The 20,582-nt window shown below is 39.7% G+C and overlaps 1 protein-coding gene and 1 pseudogene across 1 annotated transcript in view; both read left to right on the top strand.

Annotated features, from left to right (window-relative positions):
• ACOXL (acyl-CoA oxidase like) overlaps positions 1–20,582 on the top strand; it is a 395,915-nt gene that overhangs the window by 372,187 nt on the left and 3,146 nt on the right.
• Positions 17,137–17,685, top strand: LOC103070895 (60S ribosomal protein L17 pseudogene; annotated as a pseudogene).

Consider the following 20,582-nt stretch of genomic DNA (forward strand, 5'->3'; position numbering starts at 1 on the left):
AGAACTCAAATATCTTTCCATTTCTTTTTATCATTTTCAAATTCCGTCATCAATGTTCTGTAGTTTTCAGAGTATATGTATTTTACCTTCTTGGTTAAGTTTATTCTCAGGTATTTTATTCTTTTTGATGTGATTGTAAATGGGATTGTTTCTTTAATTTCTCTTTCTGTTAGTTCCTTATCAGTGTATAGAAAATCAACAGATTTCTGTATATTCATCTTGTATCCTGCAACTTTGCTGAATTCATTTATTAGTTCTAATCGTTTTTTAGTGGAGACTTTAAGGTTTTCTATGTATAGTATCATGTCATCTTCAAATAGAGTTTTACTTCTTCCCTTCCAGTTTGGATGCCTTTATTTCTCTTTTTGTCTGATTGCTGTGACTAGTATTTCTAATACTGTGTTAAATAGAAGTGGCAGGAGTGGACATTCTTGTCTTGTTCCTGATTTTAGAGGAGAAGCTGAAAGCTTTTCACTGTTGAGTATGATGCTAGCTGTGTGTCTGTCAAAAATGGCCTTTATTATGTTGAGATATATTCCCTCTATACCAACTTTGTTGAGAGTTTTTATCAAGAATGGATGTTGAATTTTGTCAAATGCTTTTTCTGCATCTGTTGAAGATTTTTTTCCTTCCTTTTGTTAGTGTGGTGTTTCACATTAATTGATATGCGGGTATTGCACCATCCTTGTATCCCTGGAATAAATCCCACTTGATCGTAGTGTAGTATCCTTTTTTCATATTGTTGAATTTGATTCGCTAATACTTTGTTGAGGGTTTTTGCATCTATATTTATGATAGATATTGACCTGTAATTTTTTTTGTAGTGTCTTTCTGGTTTTGATATCAGTGTAATGGTGGCCTCATAGAATGAATTTGGGTGTGTTCCATCCTTTTCAATTTTTTGTAATGGTTTGAGGATAGGGATTAGCTCTTCTTTATATGTTTGTTAGAATTCCCCTGTGAAGCCATGTGGTCCTGAACTTTTGTTTGCTGGGAGTTTTTTTTTTTTTTTTAATAAATTTATTTTTTATTTATTTATTTATTTTAGGCTGCCTTGGGTTTTCATTGCGGCATGCGGGCTTTCTCTAGTTGCGGTGAGCAGGGGCTACTCCTCGTTACAGTGCATGGGCCTCTCATTGCGGTGCCCTCTCTTGTTGCAGAGCATGGGCTCTAGGCACACAGGCTTCAGTAGTTGTGGCACGTGGGCTCAGTAGTTGTGGCTCGTGAGCTCCAGAGTGCAGGCCTCAGTAGTTGTGGCCCACGGGCTTAGCTGCTCCATGGCATGTGCGATCTTCCCCGACCAGGGATTGAACCCGAGTCCCCTGCATTGGCAGGTGGATTATTTAACCACTGCGCCACCAGGAAAGCCACCCCACCTTTTGTTAAAATTACAAATTCAACTTCCATACTAGTGATTGGTCTGTTCAAATTGTCTGTTTCTTCCTGATTCAGTCTTGCAAGCTTGTATGTTTCTAGAAATTTGTCTGTTTCTTCTAGGTTGTCCAGTTTGTTGGCATATAACTGTTTGTAGCATTCTCATGATTTTTTGTATGTCTGTAGTATCAGTTTTTATTTTCTTTCATGTCTTATTTTGTTTATTTGGGTTCTCTCTCTTCTTGATGAGCTTGGCTAAAGGTTTATCAATATTGTTTATCTTTTCAAAGAACCAGTTCTTGGTTTCATTGATCTTTTCTGTTGTTTTTTGTCTCTATTTTATTTATTTTCTCTCCAATCTTTATATCTTTATTATTCCCCTCCTTCTGCTGCCTTTGGGCTTTGTTTGTTCTTCTTTTTCTACTTCTTTGCTGAGATTTTCTATTTTTTTCATTTGTTTAAAGCATGGTCATAATTACTTATTGAGGCATTTTTATGGTGGCTGCTTTAAAAATCTTTTTCCAATAATTCTAACATTTCTGTAATTTCAGTGTTGGCATCTATTGCTTGTCTTTTTCATTCAGTTTGACTTCTGATTGAGGTCTGGACATTTTGGGTATTATGTAATGAGACTTTGGATCTTGGTTACATCTTCTGTTTTAGCTGGATTCCTCTGACAGTGCTCCAGTGGCAGAAAAGGCACACCACCTCATTACTGCCTTATAGGGATAGAAGTCCATATTCTCCATTCAGCCTCTGCTGATATCCAAGATTGGCGGGGGTGGGGGTGTCTGTCCTTGTTACTGCTGGGTGGGGGCAGAAGTTTCAGTTATCAGCTCAGTGGGGAGGGGTGGGAGAATCTCATTGCTCTCCCCACATGGCCTCAATGACGATGACAGTGTCTTTGCTACCACCATGGGATGGTTAAGCCAACTCTCACTAGGCCTCCTCTGACAGCATCCTGTATAGAAGAAGCAGGGGTACAGTGCTACTTCCAGGTGGAGGTGGAAGCCCAGGCTCCCCATGTGGTCTCCATTGTCACCATGGGGGGTGAACCTCATTACAGTCTATGAGGGTGGAAGACAAAGAAGCCCACTCAGCCTTGAGAGACATGGGTAGTGGGGGACACAGTTTTTCTATGGTGTTTGGCTGGAGTAGATCTGTTATTGTCTAAAAGTTTTCTGTCTTTCCTGGCCCTTTGGGAGAAAGAGCAGGCTTTTTCTGAGATTTTTGTCTGCATCTGTTGACATTCCTGGGTTGCCAGTTTCTTTAGCTCTGAATGTGGGATGTATGAGGTCAAAAGAAAACCCAGGGAATTCACCACTGTGTTGTTCCTGAGGTCCCAAAGTCCCTAGACAGTTGGTCTTCTCTTCACCTTTCAGAGTCTCCCTATCTTTGTTTTATATTTAATGTTCAGGGTTTTTAGTTGTGCTTAGTGGGAGAGTAGGGAAAAGTACATCCGTCCTCCAGATGTGAGCTTTGACTATGATTTCTTTTTATAAATTTATTTATTTATTTTCGGCTGTGTTGGGTCTTCGTTCCTGCGAGCGGGCTTTCTCTAGTTGTGGTGAGTGGAGGCTACTCTTTGTTGTAGTGCACAGGCTTCTTATTGTGGTGGCTTCTCTTGATGTGGAGCACAGGCTGTAGGTGTGGGGGCTTCAGTAGTTGTGGCACATGGGCTCAGTAGTTGTGGCTTGCTGGCTGTAGGGTGTGTGCTCAGTAGTTATGGCACACGGGCATAGTTGCTCCCTGGCTTTATGGATCTTCGAGGACCAGGGCTCACACCAAAGTCCCCTGCATTGGCAAGCAGATTTTTAACCACTGAACCACCAGGGAAGTCCCTGACTATGATTTTTGAGAAGAGAAAACGATATCTTGGTAGGATGCTTTCTGGAGAGTTTTGTGAGTTCATCTGACCCCAGTTCAGTAGTCTCCCTGGACCTTCCAGTTGTTGTTCCATCTAAAAGTCTTCCTGCAACTATTTCATCCAATGGCAATACTTGACTTTATTTGGAGGATCCTTTACAGTCCTTGCTGGCCTGAGAACCTGATTTACTGATTCCTCATTCCCATAGGCTCAAGCAGGGAATATTGGGACCTTTCTATGGCAAAATGTGGGAAACAAAATATATTGAGTTTTCCATAATGAAAAATAATTTTTCATTTAAAAATTAAATTATCATGGTCATCCTACTTCTTAGGTGCTGAAAGTTATCACTTAAATAAAAAATAATGGTAAGTAGTGTTTTTGTTTTGTTATCCTTACTTGACTAAAAAAAAAAAAAAATGTTGGGACTCCAGGAGGGCTCACAGCAAGAAGTACTTTCCAGAACGTCTGCTGCCAGTGTCCTTGTCCCCATGGTGAGCCAGTGCTGCCCCCTGCCTCTGCAGGAAACCCTCCAACACTAGCAGCTGTGTGGCTGACAGGGTCTTGGTGCTCTGGCTGGGTGTCAGGCCTGAGCCTCTGAGGTAGGAGAGCTGACTTCAGGACATTGGACCACCAGAGACCTCCTGGCCCCATGTAACATCAGTTGGCAAGATCTCCATCTCAACGCTAAGACTCAGCTCCACCCAACAGCCAGCAAGCTCCAATGCTGGATGCCCCATGCCAAACAACTAGCAAGACAGGAACACAAACCAACCCATTAGCAGAAAGGCTGCCTAAAATCATAGTAACTTCACAGGCTCCCCAAAACACACCACCAGACGCAGCCCTGCCCACCAGAAAGACAAGATCCAGCCCCACCCACCAGAACGCAGGCACCAGTCCCCTCCACCAGGAAGCCTACACAAGCCACTGAACCAACCTCACCCACTGGTGTTTGGGGGCAAACACCAAAAACAACAGGAACTATGAACTTGCAGCCTGCGAAAAGGAGACCCCAAACACAGTAAGTTAAGCAAAATGAGAAGACAGAGAAATACACAGGAGATGAAAGAGCAAGGTAAAAACCCACCAGGCCAAACAAATGAAGAGGACATAGGCAGTCTACCTGAAAAAGAATTCAGAGTAGTGATAATAAGTATGATCCAAAATCTTGGAAACAGAATGGAGAAAATACAAGAAACATTTAACAAGGACCTAGAAGAACTAAAGAGCAAACAAACTGATGAACAACACAATAAATGAAATTAAAAATTTTCTAGAAGGAATCAATAGAAGAATAACTGAGGCAGAAGAACGGATAAGTGACCTGGAAGATAAGATAGTGGAAATAACTACTGCAAAGCAGAATAAAGAAAAAAGTATGAAAAGAATTGAGGACAGTCTCAGAGACCTCTGGGAAAATATTAAATGCACCAATATTCAAATTATAGGGGTCCCAGAAGAAGAAGAGTTTAAAAAAAGGGTCTGAGAAAATATTTGAAGAGATTATAGTTGAAAACTTCCCTAACGTGGGAAAGGAAATAATCAAGTCCAGGAAGCACAGAGAGTCCCATACAGGATAAATCCAAGGAGAAACACACCAAGACACATATTAATCAAACTATCCAAAATTAAATACAAAGAAAAAATATTAAAAGCAGCAAGGGAAAAGCAGCAAATAACATATAAGGGAATCCCCATAAGGTTAACAGCTGATCTTTCAGCAGAAACTCTGCAAGCCAGAAGGGAGTGGCAGGACACATTTAAAGTGATGAAGGGGAAAAACCTACAACCAAGATTACTCTACCCAGCAAGGATCTCATTGAGATTTGACAGAGAAAATCTTTACAGACAAGCAAAAGCTAAGAGAATTCAGCACCACAAAACCAGCTTTACAACAAATGCTAAAGGAATTTCTCTAGGCAGGAAACATAAGAGAAGGAAAAGACCTACAAAAACAAACCCAAAACAATTAAGAAAATGGTAATAGGAACATACATATTGATAAATACCTAAAATGTAAATGGATTAAATGCTCCAACCAAAAGACATAGACTAGCTGAATGGATACAAAAACAAGACCCGTATATATGCTGTCTACAAGAGACCCACTTCAGACCTAGGGACACCTGCAGACTGAAAGTGAAGGGATGGAAAATAGACATTCCATGCAAATGGAAATCAAAAGAAAGCTGCAGTAGCAATTCTCATATCAGACAAAATAGACTTTAAAATAAAGACTATTACAAGAGACAAAGAAAGACAGTACCTAATGACCAGGGGATCAACCCAAGAAGAAGATGTAACAATTGTAAATATTTATGCATCCAACATAGGAGCACCTCAATACATAAGGCAAATGTTAAGAGCCGTAAAAGGGGAAATTGACAGTAACACAGTCATAGTAGGGGACTTTAACACCCCACTTTCACCAATGGACAGATCTTCCAAAATGAAAATAAATAAGGAAACACAAGCTTTAAATGATATATTAAACAAGACGGACTTCATTGATATTTAGAGGACATTCCATCCAAAAACAGCAGAATACACTTTCTTCTCAAGTACTCATGGAACATTCTCGATCATAGATTATATCTTGGGTCACAAATCAAGCCTTGGTAAATTTAAGAAAATTGAAATCATATCAAGTATCTTTTCCGACCACAGTGCTATGAGACTAGATATCAGTTACAGGAAAAAATCTGTAAAACATACAAAAACATGGGGGCTAAAGAGTATGCTACTAAATAACCAAGAGATCACTGAAGAAATCAGAGGAAATCAAAAAATACCTAGAAACAAATGACAATGAAAGCACGACGACCCAAAACCTATGGGATGCAGCAAAAGCAGTTCTAAGAGGGAAGTTTATAGCAATACAAGCCCACCTTAAGAAGCAGGAAACATCTCGAATAAACAACCTAACCTTGCACCTCAAGCAATTAGAGAAAGAAGAACAAAAATACCCCAGAGTTAGCAGAAGGAAAGAAATCATAAAGATCAGATCAGAAATAAATGAAAAAGAAATGAAGGAAACAATAGCAAAGATCAATAACACTAAAAGCTGGTTCTTTGAGAAGATAAACAAAATTGATAAACCATTAGCCAGACTCATCAAGAAAAAAAGGGAGAAGACTCAAGTCAACAGAATTAGAAATGAAAAAGGAGCAGTAACAACTGACACTGCAGAAATACAAAGTATCATGAGAGGTTACTACAAGCAACTCTATGCCAATAAAATGGACAACCTGGAAGAAATGGACAAATTCTTAGAAAAGCACAACCTTCCGAGACTGAACCAGGAAGAAATAGAAAATATGAACAGACCAATCACAAACACTGAAATTGAAACTGTGATTAAAAGTCTTCCAACAAATAAAAGCCCAGGACCAGATGGCTTCACAGGTGAATTCTATCAAACATTTAGAGAAGAGCTAACGCCTATCCTTCTCAAACTCTTCCAAAATACAGCAGAGGGAGAAGCATTCCCAAACTCATTCTGTGAGGCCACCATCACCCTGATACCAAAACCAGACAAAGATGTCACAAAAAAAGAAAACTACAGACCAATATCACTGATGAACATAGATAGAAAAATCCTCAACAAAATACTAGCAAACAGATTGCAACAGCCCATTAAAATGATCATACACCATGTTCAAGTGGGGTTTATCTCAGGGATGCAAGGATCCTTCAATATATGCAAATCAATCAATGTGATACACCATATTAAAAAACTGAAGGATAAAAACCATCTGATCATCTCAATAGATGCAGAAAAAGCTTTTGACATATTTCAACACCTATTTATGATAAAAACTTTCCAGAAAGTAGGCATAGAGGGAACTTGCCTCAACATGCTAAAGGCCATATATGACAAACCCACAGCCGACACCGTTCTCAATAGTGAAAAACTGAAACCATTTCCTCTAAAATCAGGAACAAAAGAAGGATGCGCCCTCTCACCACTGTTATTCAACATAGTTTTGGAAGTTTTAGCTGCAGCAATCAGAGAAGAAAAAGAAATAAAAGGAATCCAGATCAGAAAAAAAGAAGTAAAGCTGTCACTGTTTGTAGATGACATGATACTATACATAGAGTATCTCAGAGATGCTACCAGCCAACTACTAGAGCTAATCAATGAATATGGTAAATTAGCAGGATACAAAATTAATGCACAGAAATCTCTTGCATTCCTATATGCTAACGATGAAAAATCTGAAAGAGAATTTAAGGAAACGCTCCCATTTACCACTTCAACAAAAAGAATAAAATACCTAGGAACAAACCTACCTGAGGAGATAAAAGACCTGTATGCAGAAAATTATAAGACACTGATGAAATAAATTAAAGATGATACAAACAGATGGAGAGATATACCATGTTCTTGGATTGGAAGAATCAACACTGTGAAAATGACTATACTACCCAAAGCAATCTACAGATTCAGTGCAATCCCTATCAATCTACCAATGGCATTTTTCACAGAACTAAAACAAGAAATTTCACAATTTGTTTGGAAACACCAAAGACCCACAATAGCCAAAGCAATCTTGAGAAAGGAAAACGGAGCTGGAGCAATTAGGCTCCCTGACTTCAGACTATACTACAAAGCTACAGTAATCAAGACAGTATGGTACTGGCACAAAAACAGAAATATAGATCAATGGAACAGGACAGAAAGCCCAGAGATAAACCTACACACATCTGGTCATCTTATCTTTGATAAAAGAGGCAAGAATATGCAATGGAGAAGAGACCGCCTCTTCAGTAAGTGGTGCTTGGCAAACTGGACAGCAACATGTAAAAGAATGAAATTAGAACACTCCCTAACACCATACACAAAAATAAACTCAACATGGATTAAAGACCTAAATGTAAGGCCAGACACTATAAAACTCTTAGCAGGAAACATAGGAAGAACACTCTTTGACATAAATCACAGCAAGATCCTTTTTGACCCACCTCCTAGAGAAATGGAAATGAAAACAAAAATAAACCAATGGGACCTAATGAGACTTAAAAGCTTTTTCACAGCAAAGGAAACCATAAAGAAGACTAAAAGACGATCTGCAGAATGGGAGGAAATATTTGCAAACCAAGCACTGACAAAGGCTCAATCTCCAAAATATACAAGTAGCTCATGCAGCTCAATATCAAAAAAAACAAACAACCCAATCCAAAAATGGGCAGAAGATCTAAATAGATATTTCTCCAAAGAAGATATACAGATTGCCATCAAACACATGAAAGCATGCGCAACATCACTAATCATTAGAGAAATGCAAATCCAAAGTAGAATGTGGTATCACCTCACACCGGTTAGAATGGCCATCATCAAAAAATCTCCAAACAGTAAATGCTGGAGAGGGTGTGGAGAAAAGGGAACCCTCTTGCACTGTTGGTGGGAATGTAATTGATACAGCCACTGTGGAGAACAGTATGGAAGTTCCTTAGAAAACTAAAACTAGAACTACCATATAACCTAGCAATCCCACTACTGGGCATATACCATGGAAAATCATAATTCAAAAAGAGACATGTACCACAATGTTCACTGCAGCACTATTTACAATAGCCAGGACATGGAAACAACCTAAGTGTCCATCGACAGATGAATGGATAAAGAAGATGTGGCACATATATACAATGGAATATTACTCAGCCGTAAAAAGAAACGAAATTGAGTTATTTGTAGTGAGGTGGATGGACCTAGAGTCTGTCATACAGAGTGAAGTAAGTCAGAAAGAGAAACACGAATACCATATGCTAACACATATATATGGAATCTAAAGAAACAAAAGGTTCTGAAGGACCTAGGGGCAGGACAGGAATAAAGACACAGGCAGGCGTAGAGAATGGACTTAAGGACATGGGGAGGGAGAAGGGTAAGGTGGGACGGAGTGAGAGAGTAGCATTGACATACATACATTACCAAATGTAAAATAGATAGCTAGTGGGAAGAAACTGCATCACACGGGGAGATCAGGCTTGGTGCTTTGTGACCACCTAGAAGGGTGGGATAGGGAGGGTGGGAGAGAGATGCAAGAGGGAGGGGATATGGGTACATGTATACATATAGCTGATTCACTTTGTTATGCAGCAGAAACTAACACAACATTGTAATTATACTCCAATAAAGATGTTCAAAAAATGTTGGCAGTCACCAAATTGCTTTTCTTTCTTTCTTTTTCTCTTAATTAAAAAAAAAAAGTGAGATCTATTTTATATACATTGAAATGCACAAATTGTAATGGTACTGTTCAGTGAGTTTTGACAGATGAAATGGTAGATTGCATAGTGCACACACCATCCATCATCTAAGAAATTCCTCTCAGCCCTTTTTCTATTAATACCTTCCCTTCACTCCCAAGGTTCTGTCTTTGTCACCACTGCTCAGTTTGTTTGCTTCGGAGTTTCATAGGAATGGAAGTAGATAGACTGGATCTTCTGCTCAGGCTGATGTTTATGAGATGTTGAGTAGTTCATTCCTTCCTTTTTTTTTTCTGAGTAATATTTCATTGTATGTATCTCTGCCAAACTCTCCCAACTCCCTCTCCCTCTCAAATGCTGATTTCTCTAGGACTCTGCTATGAGTCCAGTTCTTGCAGGCCGACTTCAGAAATTGGCCTTGTTACCTCCAGCTGACCTCAACTGCATCATTCCATAGTTATTAAGGTACAATGTCTTGTCTGTACGCACCTGCGGGAAGAAAAAATTACTGAAGATTTAAGATCTTTTAATTTTTTTTTCTGCATTAAATGAGTTTGATTGTGTTTAAAAAAATTGTTTATTCTATCGTTGATGGACATTTAGGATGTTATGGATTTGGTGTTATTATGAATAAGATTGTCAGGATCGTTTTTGTTAATTTTTTTGGCACATATGTTTTCATTTCTTTTGGTAAATACTTAAAAGTGGTATTAATGGATGTTATAGTAGGCATTTATTTAACTGTCTAAAAAACTACTGTAAACAGTTCTCCAAAAGTTGTTATACCATTTACAGCTTTATTAGCAGTGTATAAGAGTTCTGTTGTTCCACACCTTCACTGACATTTTGGTGTTGTCAACCTTTTTAATTTAGGTATTCCAGTGGGTACGTAGTAATATCTCATTGTGTATTAATTTTCATTTTCCTGATATTTAATGGTTTGGGGCACCCTTTTGAGTGCTTCCTTGTTTTTCATGTGTCTTTTGTCAAGTGTCTGTTTAAATCTTTTGCCCATTTTAAACTGTGTGCTGTTGTTATTGTTTTTAAAAACACCAAGTTGTAAGGGTTTGTCATACGTTCTAAATACAGGTACTTGGATTTTTCCCAGTCTGTAGCCTATTTATTCATTTTCTTAACAGTATCTTTTGAGAAGATGAAGTTTTAAAATTGGATGAAATAAAATTTTTAACTTAAAATATTAGCTTATAAATTTCCTGGGAAATAAAAGGGGCAAATATGATTTTGATTGTGATTGCATTAAATCTATATATCAGTTTGGGGAGAATCGATATTTCAACAGTTCATGAACATGGTATATCTCTCCATTTTATTTCATTCCCTCCAACAGTATTTTGTATTTTTCAGTAATAGAATCCTTGAACATATTTCATTAAATTAATTTCAAAGAATTTTAAATGTGTTTTAAAGATCTTGTCAATAATATATTTAAAATTTTCATTTTCTACATGTATGTTCCATATATGTTCCATATTTAGTACACACACAATGAATTTTTGTACATTGACTTGTACAATAAGCTCACTAAAATCACTTAATAGTTCAAGTAGTTTGTAGATTCCCTGAGATTTTCTAAGTACTCAATAATATCATCTGAGGATAAAAACATTTTACTTCTTTCTTACCAATCTGTATTTTTTAATGCATTTTTCTTGCTTTGTTGCATTGGCTGAGACCTGCAGGTCAGTGTTGAAAGGAAATATTGAAATGAGGCATCCTTGCTTTTTTCCTCAGTCTTACGGGGAAAGACTTCTATATTTTGATATTAACTGTAAGTTTTTCATAGCTGTCCTTTATCAGATTGCAGAAGCTCCCTTTTACTCCTATTTTGAGTTTCTATCTTGAATATTTTGTAATTTATCAAAAGCTTTTTCTGAATCAATTGTTTTCTGCATATGGATCATATGATTTTTCTCCTTGATTCCATTAATGTAATCAGTTACATGATTTTTTAGTTTTAATCCAATGTTGCATTTTGGGGATGAATCCCACTTGGCCATGATGCTGGTCCATTTTATATAGATGATTTTACATGCAAACATTTTGTTAAGGATTACTGTATCTATGCTCATAAGGAATATTTGTCTTTTAGTTCCTTGTTATGATCTTGTTAGCTCTTGGCATCAGGGTATGCTGGCTTCATAAGAGGAAAAATATGTTCCTTCACCCTCTATATTTTTAAAGAGATTTTGTATAAAATTGTCAATGAGAGTTTTTATCTGGTGTAATACCCTCTGAGGATAAAGAAAATTTGGGGGCAATTTTTTTGTAGTGAGAGTCTATGGCAACAAATCTCCCAGTTTTTACTCATCTTAAAATTTTAAATTTCATTTTCATTTTTAAAGGACAATTTCACTGGGTGTTGAATTTTAGATTAATTTGTTATCCTATTGTCTTCTTTCTTTCCTTGTGTCTGATGAGAATTCAGCTGTCATTCTTAACATTTTTCCCATGCATGAGATTAAGTTTTCTCTGACTAAGCTTACAATTTTTTCTTACGTTTTGTTTTAAGCAATTTTACTATGGTGTACCTAGGTATGGGTTTTTTTGTTTTTGTTTTTAAATTTATCTATTTGGTGTTCATTGTACTTCTTGAATATATAGAGGATGTCTTATATCAAATTTGGAAACATTTCAACCATTATGTCTTCTAGAATTTTCTCATCCTCTCTGACATCTGGGATTCCAATTGCATGTATGTTAGGTTGCTAATATAATCCCACAGGGCACTGATGTTCCCTTCATATTTTTTTTCTTTTTTCTCTCTGCCCCACTTAGAATAATACTGATCTGTTTTCAAGTGTACTAATCTTTTTCTGCAATGTTCATTCTGCTATTAAACCCATCTGTGAATGGGTTTGTTTCATTTTACAATATTTTCAATATTCAAATAAAACATTTATTTTATTTCCTTTTTAAACAGTCCTTTTTTCAGTTCTAAAATTTTCCTTTCATTCTTTTTTAGAGGTCACATTTCTCTCATGAAGTTTCCCATTTTAATCTATTATATCCATTTTTTTTCTTATAAATTCTTGAATACATTTATAATAATTGTTTTTAAAACTTACTGTTCATCTGTAAGTTTGATTTTACTAATTGTGCTTTCTCTAGATTTGGGGTTATATTTTCCTGCTTCCTTGCAGATCTTATACCTTTTTATTATACTCCAGACATAATGTATAACAGATTTTATTTTCTTTTGTTTATTTCCTTTTCTTTTGTCCGGTGGTTAGGGTATGGGGCTGATCATTAGGGTTCCAGAGTCAAGTTGAGCAGGGGCTGCTTTAATTAGCCCAACCCCCATCCCCACTCCCATACTGCCTTTTCGGTCCTGTCAGCAGTTGAGTTGGCAGGATGTTGGAACACAGTCTCAGAAATCTTTGATTCAGTTTTGGGTTCAACTTCTGGTTGTTACCATGGGAGCTAAGTTCTCTTGAATCTTTTTACATCTTAACTAGAAGTCCTCCCAAACTGCTTTTGAAATCATTTGGTTGATGAAATTCAAAATTCCAGGACCCATGGACACAGAATTTCTCCATAATAACTTGTGACTGACTCTTACTGGAAATTTAGTTCTGGCAGTTTGTGTAGCTTCTGCTTCTTGAAAAAAATAGTTTGACTGAAAATTATTCCTTCTTGGGTATGTTCACATTTCTTTGGGTCTGTACTTATACGGCTGAACTATCAGCTGATTAAAATGCCATAATCTCGTGTATGAAAACGTGTGAAGCTAGTAGTGAAGTTTTACTTTAACCACCTAATTTAATATTCTTTCTCGGTTCATGTAAATGCCTTTGTAGAAAATGCTACCAAGGGCGGCATTGTGGTTACTTTAATTCCATTGCCAATACTTTTATATGGTTTCCTGTATTCTAAAGGGAAGGCTATATGCACTTGTCTTCTTTTTAAACTTTTCCTCTTATGAATCAGTAGCAATATGAATAAATGTCAGAAGTTCTTATTAAGTGGTTAAAGTTGATACCTCTGTCTCAGCGTTCTTGATTTAAGTAATGATGATTAAGCAGACTTTGTATTAGAAAATGCCAGAGTTATAAAAAAAATTGTTTTTTATTACTAAGTAAAGAACACGTAATAATAGTAATATTTATAAATACTCTGTGCCAAACTCACTTGGTTCTGACATTTTAGAGATAAGGAAGTCACAACGTCAGGATACAAAGTCCCACTCCTTTACTAAAATGGGCTTTGCCAGTAATACTTAGAAAAGAACAGAATTATGTACTCTCTGGTCGAGAAACATTGCAATAGGAAAAACACTTGGAAGGTAAATCTGTCTCTCAAAATAAACTCTCTAGTTAGGCTAAATGAGGGCATTTTTGTTGTTGTTTTTGTTTGGTAAGGAATGCAATTTCTCCATTCTAACATCTCAGACTATGCTAAACATTTTTATCAGATGAAGCAATCAGCATAAAATATAATTCGTATTGATTCAGAGAAAATATTAAGCTGGAGTCCTGATTATTTAACAGAACCACAGAATTTCATTTCATGCTAATGAAACTTGGCCAGAGCAACCATGAGAATGTATGCGTTCTTGGGATCAAGAAGCTAAGGACTGGCCCCGCCTTGAGGAGCTGGCCAGTGGTCAGTAGAAACAGGAGCAGAGCTCCCCTTTCCCATGGTTGTTGGGTAAATTGACAGGGCTAGAAGCACCGCACACAGTGTGCGATTCTGCCCCACGTAAAGGTTTCAGGTATGTTTTTCTTTATGTTCACCACTAGCCTGGCATTTGGGGCTAAGGTGGCAGATTAGCTGTTACAGACCTACCATTCTGACCCTTTAGAGAATGTTTGTCTACAGAGGCAGGCCATTCTGCAAGAGAGGTGAATGGACGGGAGAGAAGTTGGAAATCTTCACAACAAGTGGTACCAGCTGCAGGGTAATTACTTGATTGAGGCGATTTTCACTGTTTGACAGTCAGCCTGTTGCTCTTTGAAGGGATTTGACTTGTGTTTGGTGACTTAAGGTGTGGACCAGAAGAGGCAGGAAGGCCTGTGTAGGAGGAGAATCCACAGAGCAAGTGGCCCTCTGTCCACAGGTAGAGAATCTGTTGTTTCTTGAAGACCCTTGTATCTGAGCCTCATTGGCTTGTTTTCTGGAGAGTTGAAGCCTTGTCCTTCTTGGGAAGAGCATCAGACTGGCCCTTTCCCGTCATGGTGACTGGCGCTGAAGCCAGTGTCCTCAGCACCTTCCTTCAGAGGCAACATCTGAGAGCCCTCTTGCGCCACCCACTACTGTCCTAAGTCCTCTTGGGGAACCTGAGGCAGTGCGGCTGGTCAGATCCATGCTTTCCACGTTGGACACATGTGGAGCACTGATTCTGACTTAGGGAGAATAGCACAGGTCACATGTTTCCTACAGTGGTGGAGGCATTTCCTCAGGGCAACACCCTGTACCCTCCAGAGACTGGGAACAGTGAGGCACTGGGGGAAAGATGGAGGCAGAATGGAAGCTGTGGAAGCAGAAAGCTCTGGATGAAAACCCTAGTTGTTCCAGTTATGAGGTATGTGACTTGGAGCAAAATCCTAAACTCTTTAAGCCTTGGTTTCCTCAGCTGTAAAATGGGCTGGTAGCTGACAGACTTGTTATGAGGACTGAAGGAGGCAGTTAATATAAAGACCTCGTCTGTAACCTGGCACACAGTAGATATCCAGTAAATGGCCATCTCAGGGAGCAGAGCACAGAACACCTGGGTCACATAGCTGATAGGCCGCTGCACGATGTTGTTATAAAGATGCTGGAGATGCAGGGATGCTGCCAAATCAAGGCAGCCGAGTGGCTCCCTCTGTACCTTTACGTGTTCAGCCACCTGGGAAGGGGTGTGGAAAGCATGGACACTACGCGGAAGAGGTGACTCCTTGGCAAAGGCTGGGGGTTACCAATCTACGACATGTCCACTGGCGACTAGGATTGAACAACATAAGCATGGGATAGCAGCAGAGGCTAAAGGCAGGCAAAGGTGGCCAGAGGCACCTGGCAGAATCTCAGTTATATGTCACAGCAGCAGTGAAGGCCATAAATGATAGACACAAGCAATACAGAAACCTCACTTCACCAATCACTTCAACTTACTCCCTCATCTCATCTTTGAGATTAAAAAATATTTGTCGATTAATTGTTTTAAGCTTCCCCTTCTTTGAAAGTTTCTGGCTCATTTTCTAGTTAATCCAAAATAAGTCAGTTGAAGAAAAGGGGCAGAAAATTACGTGAATAGCCCCCCAATATCTAACAATGCCTTAGAAAGTAAAGACCGGCTGCATAGAGATTCCTTTTGAAAAGTATGTGTAACTGCTATCTTATAGCAAGTGTATCTGTGGTTTGGTTTGGTAAGGTTACAAGTTTCCATTTCTGTGCTTTAACCAGCTACAGTCATTGGTACCAAGAAGGACACTCTTGCAAATCACCTTTAGGACACACACATGATGTCATTTCACACATGAGGAAACAGGTCAGGGAAGGCTATCTGCCCACGGTCACAGGACGAGGGAGTGGTGGAGCCTCATTCCACACCTTGGCTGCCTGGTGTGCTTTCGTGAGAGAATTCTCTGCAAACCCATCACCCCTGATTTCCCAGGCATCTGGGGGTCAGATGCCCATGTAAACCTTTTCCTCTATCATCCACGCACATGCAATGCTAACCATGTAAAATCTAGCTCTGCTTTTGGGGGTACCCGATCTGAGTAGCATCTATGTGGTAACAGGACATATAAGGACAGGTATTATTCTTTTATTTCTAACCAGCGCAGACCTCCTGAAAGATATGCTCCAAAATATCACTCTTTAAAATCAATGTTTTTCCAAAAAAATAAAAAATAAAATTGTAAAGTAAAATCAGTGTTTCCAATGGGTTTACTACCCGTCTGTAAGGCAGGTTGTCCTTTCCTCGAGGTCAGCGTAGGCATGGGAGGCCATTCTGTAAGTGATGGGTGGAACTTCCCCTGGTCCTGGCTGCACTCTTCCAGGCAGCCAAAGCCAGAAGGGGTCTTAGAGTGCAGGGGGCAGCCACTCGGCCATCGTTCTCCCTTGGCAAGTCGAGCAAAAGCCTGAACAGTGCCATGTCGCCTGCCAAGGGCAGCTGTGTTCTTCTCCTGTGCCCTGACATTCTGTTACTGACCCAAGAGTGAGTTTTGGAAGGGATTTTATTAATAACACCCAGAAAGATATATCCTTTCGCTGCCTGACACAGTCAGAGCACTGTCAGAGGCGGCCAGTTACAACCAGAGATTTAAATAAGAACTGGAGTCTCAAAACGTAATACCCCAAATGTCCAAGTTTCAGTTGAAAAACAGTCATCAGACCAAGAACAAGGAAGATCTCAAACTGAATGAAAAAGGACAATCAATATATGCCAAGAGATGACAGAGATGTTGGAATTATTTGACGATTTTAAAGCAGCTGTCATAAAAATGCTTTGACCAGCAATGATGAATACACTTGAAACAAATAAAAAATAGAGAGTCTCAGCAAAGAAACTGAAACTGTAAAGAAGAGTGAATGGAAACTTTTGAACTGAAAAAAATTATATATATAATAGTCATACATAGATACGCAGATAAGAATTAAGCATTCAGGGAAAATAAAAGTGACAGAAAATCAAATGGAGGGCTTTTCGGGTAAGCGGCCTGAGGTGACCTCCAAAAATGGTTCGCTATTCACTTGACCCAGAAAACCCCACAAAATCATGCAAGTCAAGAGGTTCAAATCTTCGTGTTCACTTTAAGAACACTCGTGAAACTGCCCAAGCCATTAAGGGTAGGCATATCTGAAAAGCCACCAAGTATCTGAAGGATGTCACTTTAAAGAAGCAATGTGTGCCGTTCCGTCGTTACAATGGTGGAGTTGGTACGTGTGCCCAGGCCAAACAGTAGGGCTGGACGCAGGGTTGGTGGCCCAAAAACAGTGCTGAATTTTTACTGCACATGCGCAAAAATGCAGAGAGTAATGCTGAACTTAAGGGCTTAGATGTAGATTTTCTGGTCACCTCCAGGTGAACAAAGCCCCCAAGATGCGGCGCAGGACTTACAGAGCTCGTGGCCGGATCAACCCATACATGAGCTGTCCCTGCTGCATTGAGATGATCTTTACTGGAAAAAGAACAGATTGTTCCTAAACCAGAAGAGGAGGTTGCCCAGCAGAAAAAGATATCCTAGAAGAAACTGAAGAAACAAAAACTTATGGCCCGGGAATAAATGCCGCAAAAAATAAATGCAAATAAAAGTAAAGAAAGAAAGCAAATGGAGGGAATCGGTATCTAGCTAGTAGCTACTATGTGACAAGGCCAGTAATGCTAAATGCTTTTATTATTATTATTATATAATATAAATATATTATTACATATTTATTACTTAATCCTTACAAAACCCTAAGAGAGAGAGAATATTCTCTTTCTACAGATGCAGAAACTGAGGCTTGGCAAAATGAAATGACCTGTCCAGGTTCTTTTGACTAACACAGCAACTATTTTAGGCTGGCTTTACAAAGGCAGTGAATCTGTAACCAAGTGCAGAAGAGACCTGGTTCAGTTGCAGTGTGTCAAGTGAGGGAGAATGGAAATGTGGTCCAGATCCCGATAGTGAACAGTGTCGTGTGAAAGGCAAGATAAGTTTCCTTGGCCCCAAGTAGAAAGTGCAGATTGTGCTTGGATGGTGGATGAGGAAACTGGTTATGGGAACTCAAAACATCGAGTGCTGCTAGAGGACTCAAGTTCACAATCAGTCATTTTACCTTAACCTGAGAAGCAGGTGGACGTGATTCCAGGCTTTTGGGAAGAAGAATGATCAGATCAAAAAATACTCGAGGAAGGTAACCTTGCACAGCAAGAATCTAGAGAACGTAAGGAAGGTCTGAATAAAGGGGCTACGGAAAAGAGCGGAGAGCGTTCTCGAACCAGATTCCAGGATAAAAATAAATAGAGCGGAGAAACTCTGGATGACTTTTCCATGGCTGATGAAGACAGACCACAAAGACGAATCGACCTTTCTCTCGATGAGAAATGTTTGAGGTGTGCCTGAGGGATGTGCGCTGACACCTCTGATACCCATTTCATTTAACATTTTCAACAACTAAATTGGAGAAGGTGGTTCACTGACATGAAGCGACACATTCTGATATTGTTTCACACACATGCGCGTGCACCCATTGTCATGAGAGGTTTCAGACATCTCAGAGGGGTCGAATCATAAGATAAGGTGTCTCTGTATCTATTCCCCAGCTCGTCACTTTCACGCTGCCCATCCTCTCCCAAGTGGAGTCCACTGACTCAGTTGTTGAAAAGCATATGTGTTGATGTATACCTTCGTCTTTAAGGAGGATGCTCTTTACAGCTGTTTTAAATGAGAAAATTTAGGCATCATAGAATAGAGAAATCCAACCAGATAGAAGTGGCAAGTCATGCATCCATGTACCCATGCCTGATTTCACATCCTGTCAACTCAGCCCTCCGAGTTTATGTGTAAATGGATAGATTCACATTGAAACTTACCTGGATATGAGTTTCTTGGAAGCTTTTAGAGGCCTTGATAATGGTATTTGGGGGATAAAGAGTTGATAACTTTCTGCTTTGCTGCCTTCTGCAGCTTACACTGTGGCCTTCACATAAGTACCTCATTCCATCCTGTCACCCGCACTCTAGCGTACACAGACTCCAGGCCTTGGAGCTGAACGCCTGCTGGCCATCCTTGTTTAAGGCATCTCTGCGAGTCAGGAAACACTGCAGTCCTGGTGAAATGAGGTGATAAAGAGGCACCCGTCCACCACACAGGGTGCCTCTGGCTGGGCCTGACCAGACCCCATCTACTAATGGCACAGGAGAACTTAAGCATTTACAAGACTTGGGATCCCTAGTTGCAAATATTTTCTGTCTTCTTTCCCCCATCCTTGACACTTTGCTTGTACTGAGGATTTACGTTGGAGGCTAAAGCCCCTCACAGAGATGCTGAAGGAGTGGAGGATGGTTATAAGGCAAGTCCTGGTGATTTGCCTTCTAAACTGCACTAGGGAAGTGGGCTGGGTGGTGGCCTGCAGTGAGACCTCCAGCCTGCTATTCATATTCTCTCCCAGATACTAACTGGACACTCATCTGGCTTTATAAGCTATTCTTTCAGGACTGACGTTCTCTCTTTTCCATTAAGCCTATTGGTCAGCTACACCTGTCAACTGCTTTAATTGTACAATTATAGCACTGTCCTCAGATAACTAAGGTGAGAAGGTAGAAATGCAGCCGAAGGTAACCCCAGTGGATGGCAATTTGAATTACAGTTTTTTTTTGTTTCAGTTACCTATTGCTGTGTAACATACAGCCCTAAAACTTAGTGTCATGAAATAACAGTTGTTTATTTCTTGCAATTCTGTGAGTAGGCAACCTGGGTTCTAGTATAGTTCTTCAGCTAGTCTTAGGTAGGGTCACTGCAGTCATCTGAGTTTAACAGGCCTGAGGGCCTCACTCATGTATCTAGCCGTGGGTCTGGCTCTTGGCCAAGGCACCTCGGTCCCTCTGCACATAGCCTGTCATCCTCCAACAGACTGGGCTTCTGCACAGCAAGGGGTCTCAGGGTCCCAGGGGAGCAACAGCAGGAGTTGCAAGGCTTCTTGAGGCCTAAGCTCTGAAACTCACACAGTGTCACTTTCTGCACATTGGTCAAGTCACAAGACAGCCCAGATTCAAGGGGTGGAGAAAAAGACTCTATCACGGTGCCCAGGCAAGAAAGGAGCTAATTAAGGGACATTTCAACTTGGGGTAAGGGACTTTACACAAACAGAGAACAGCATAAGGTCATCTGGTGCTGGGAACAGAGATGTGGGGATATGGGAAGAGGCAGGAAAACCTTCTGCACAGAGTCGTAGGAATAGCTGGGGTGTTGTAAGCACACCGGGTACCTTGCACCTTGGGCATCTGTTGTATAATTAACACCAACACCATGGAAAAATAGAGTTTGTTTAGAGGGCTGTAAAGCTTAGTCACTGCCCATCCTAGGCCATCCTGCGCTCCCAACTGGAAGAAGGAAAATGCAGGGAGAGTCAAAAAGAGGAAGAAAAAACTAATCTACTGCAACCAGGTGGGGATGGAAAGCAAAACCGATGTTATAAA

This window comes from Lipotes vexillifer, unplaced genomic scaffold, assembly GCF_000442215.2.
Source record: "Lipotes vexillifer unplaced genomic scaffold, Lipotes_vexillifer_v1.1 scaffold1139, whole genome shotgun sequence".
NCBI lineage: Eukaryota > Metazoa > Chordata > Mammalia > Artiodactyla > Lipotidae > Lipotes > Lipotes vexillifer.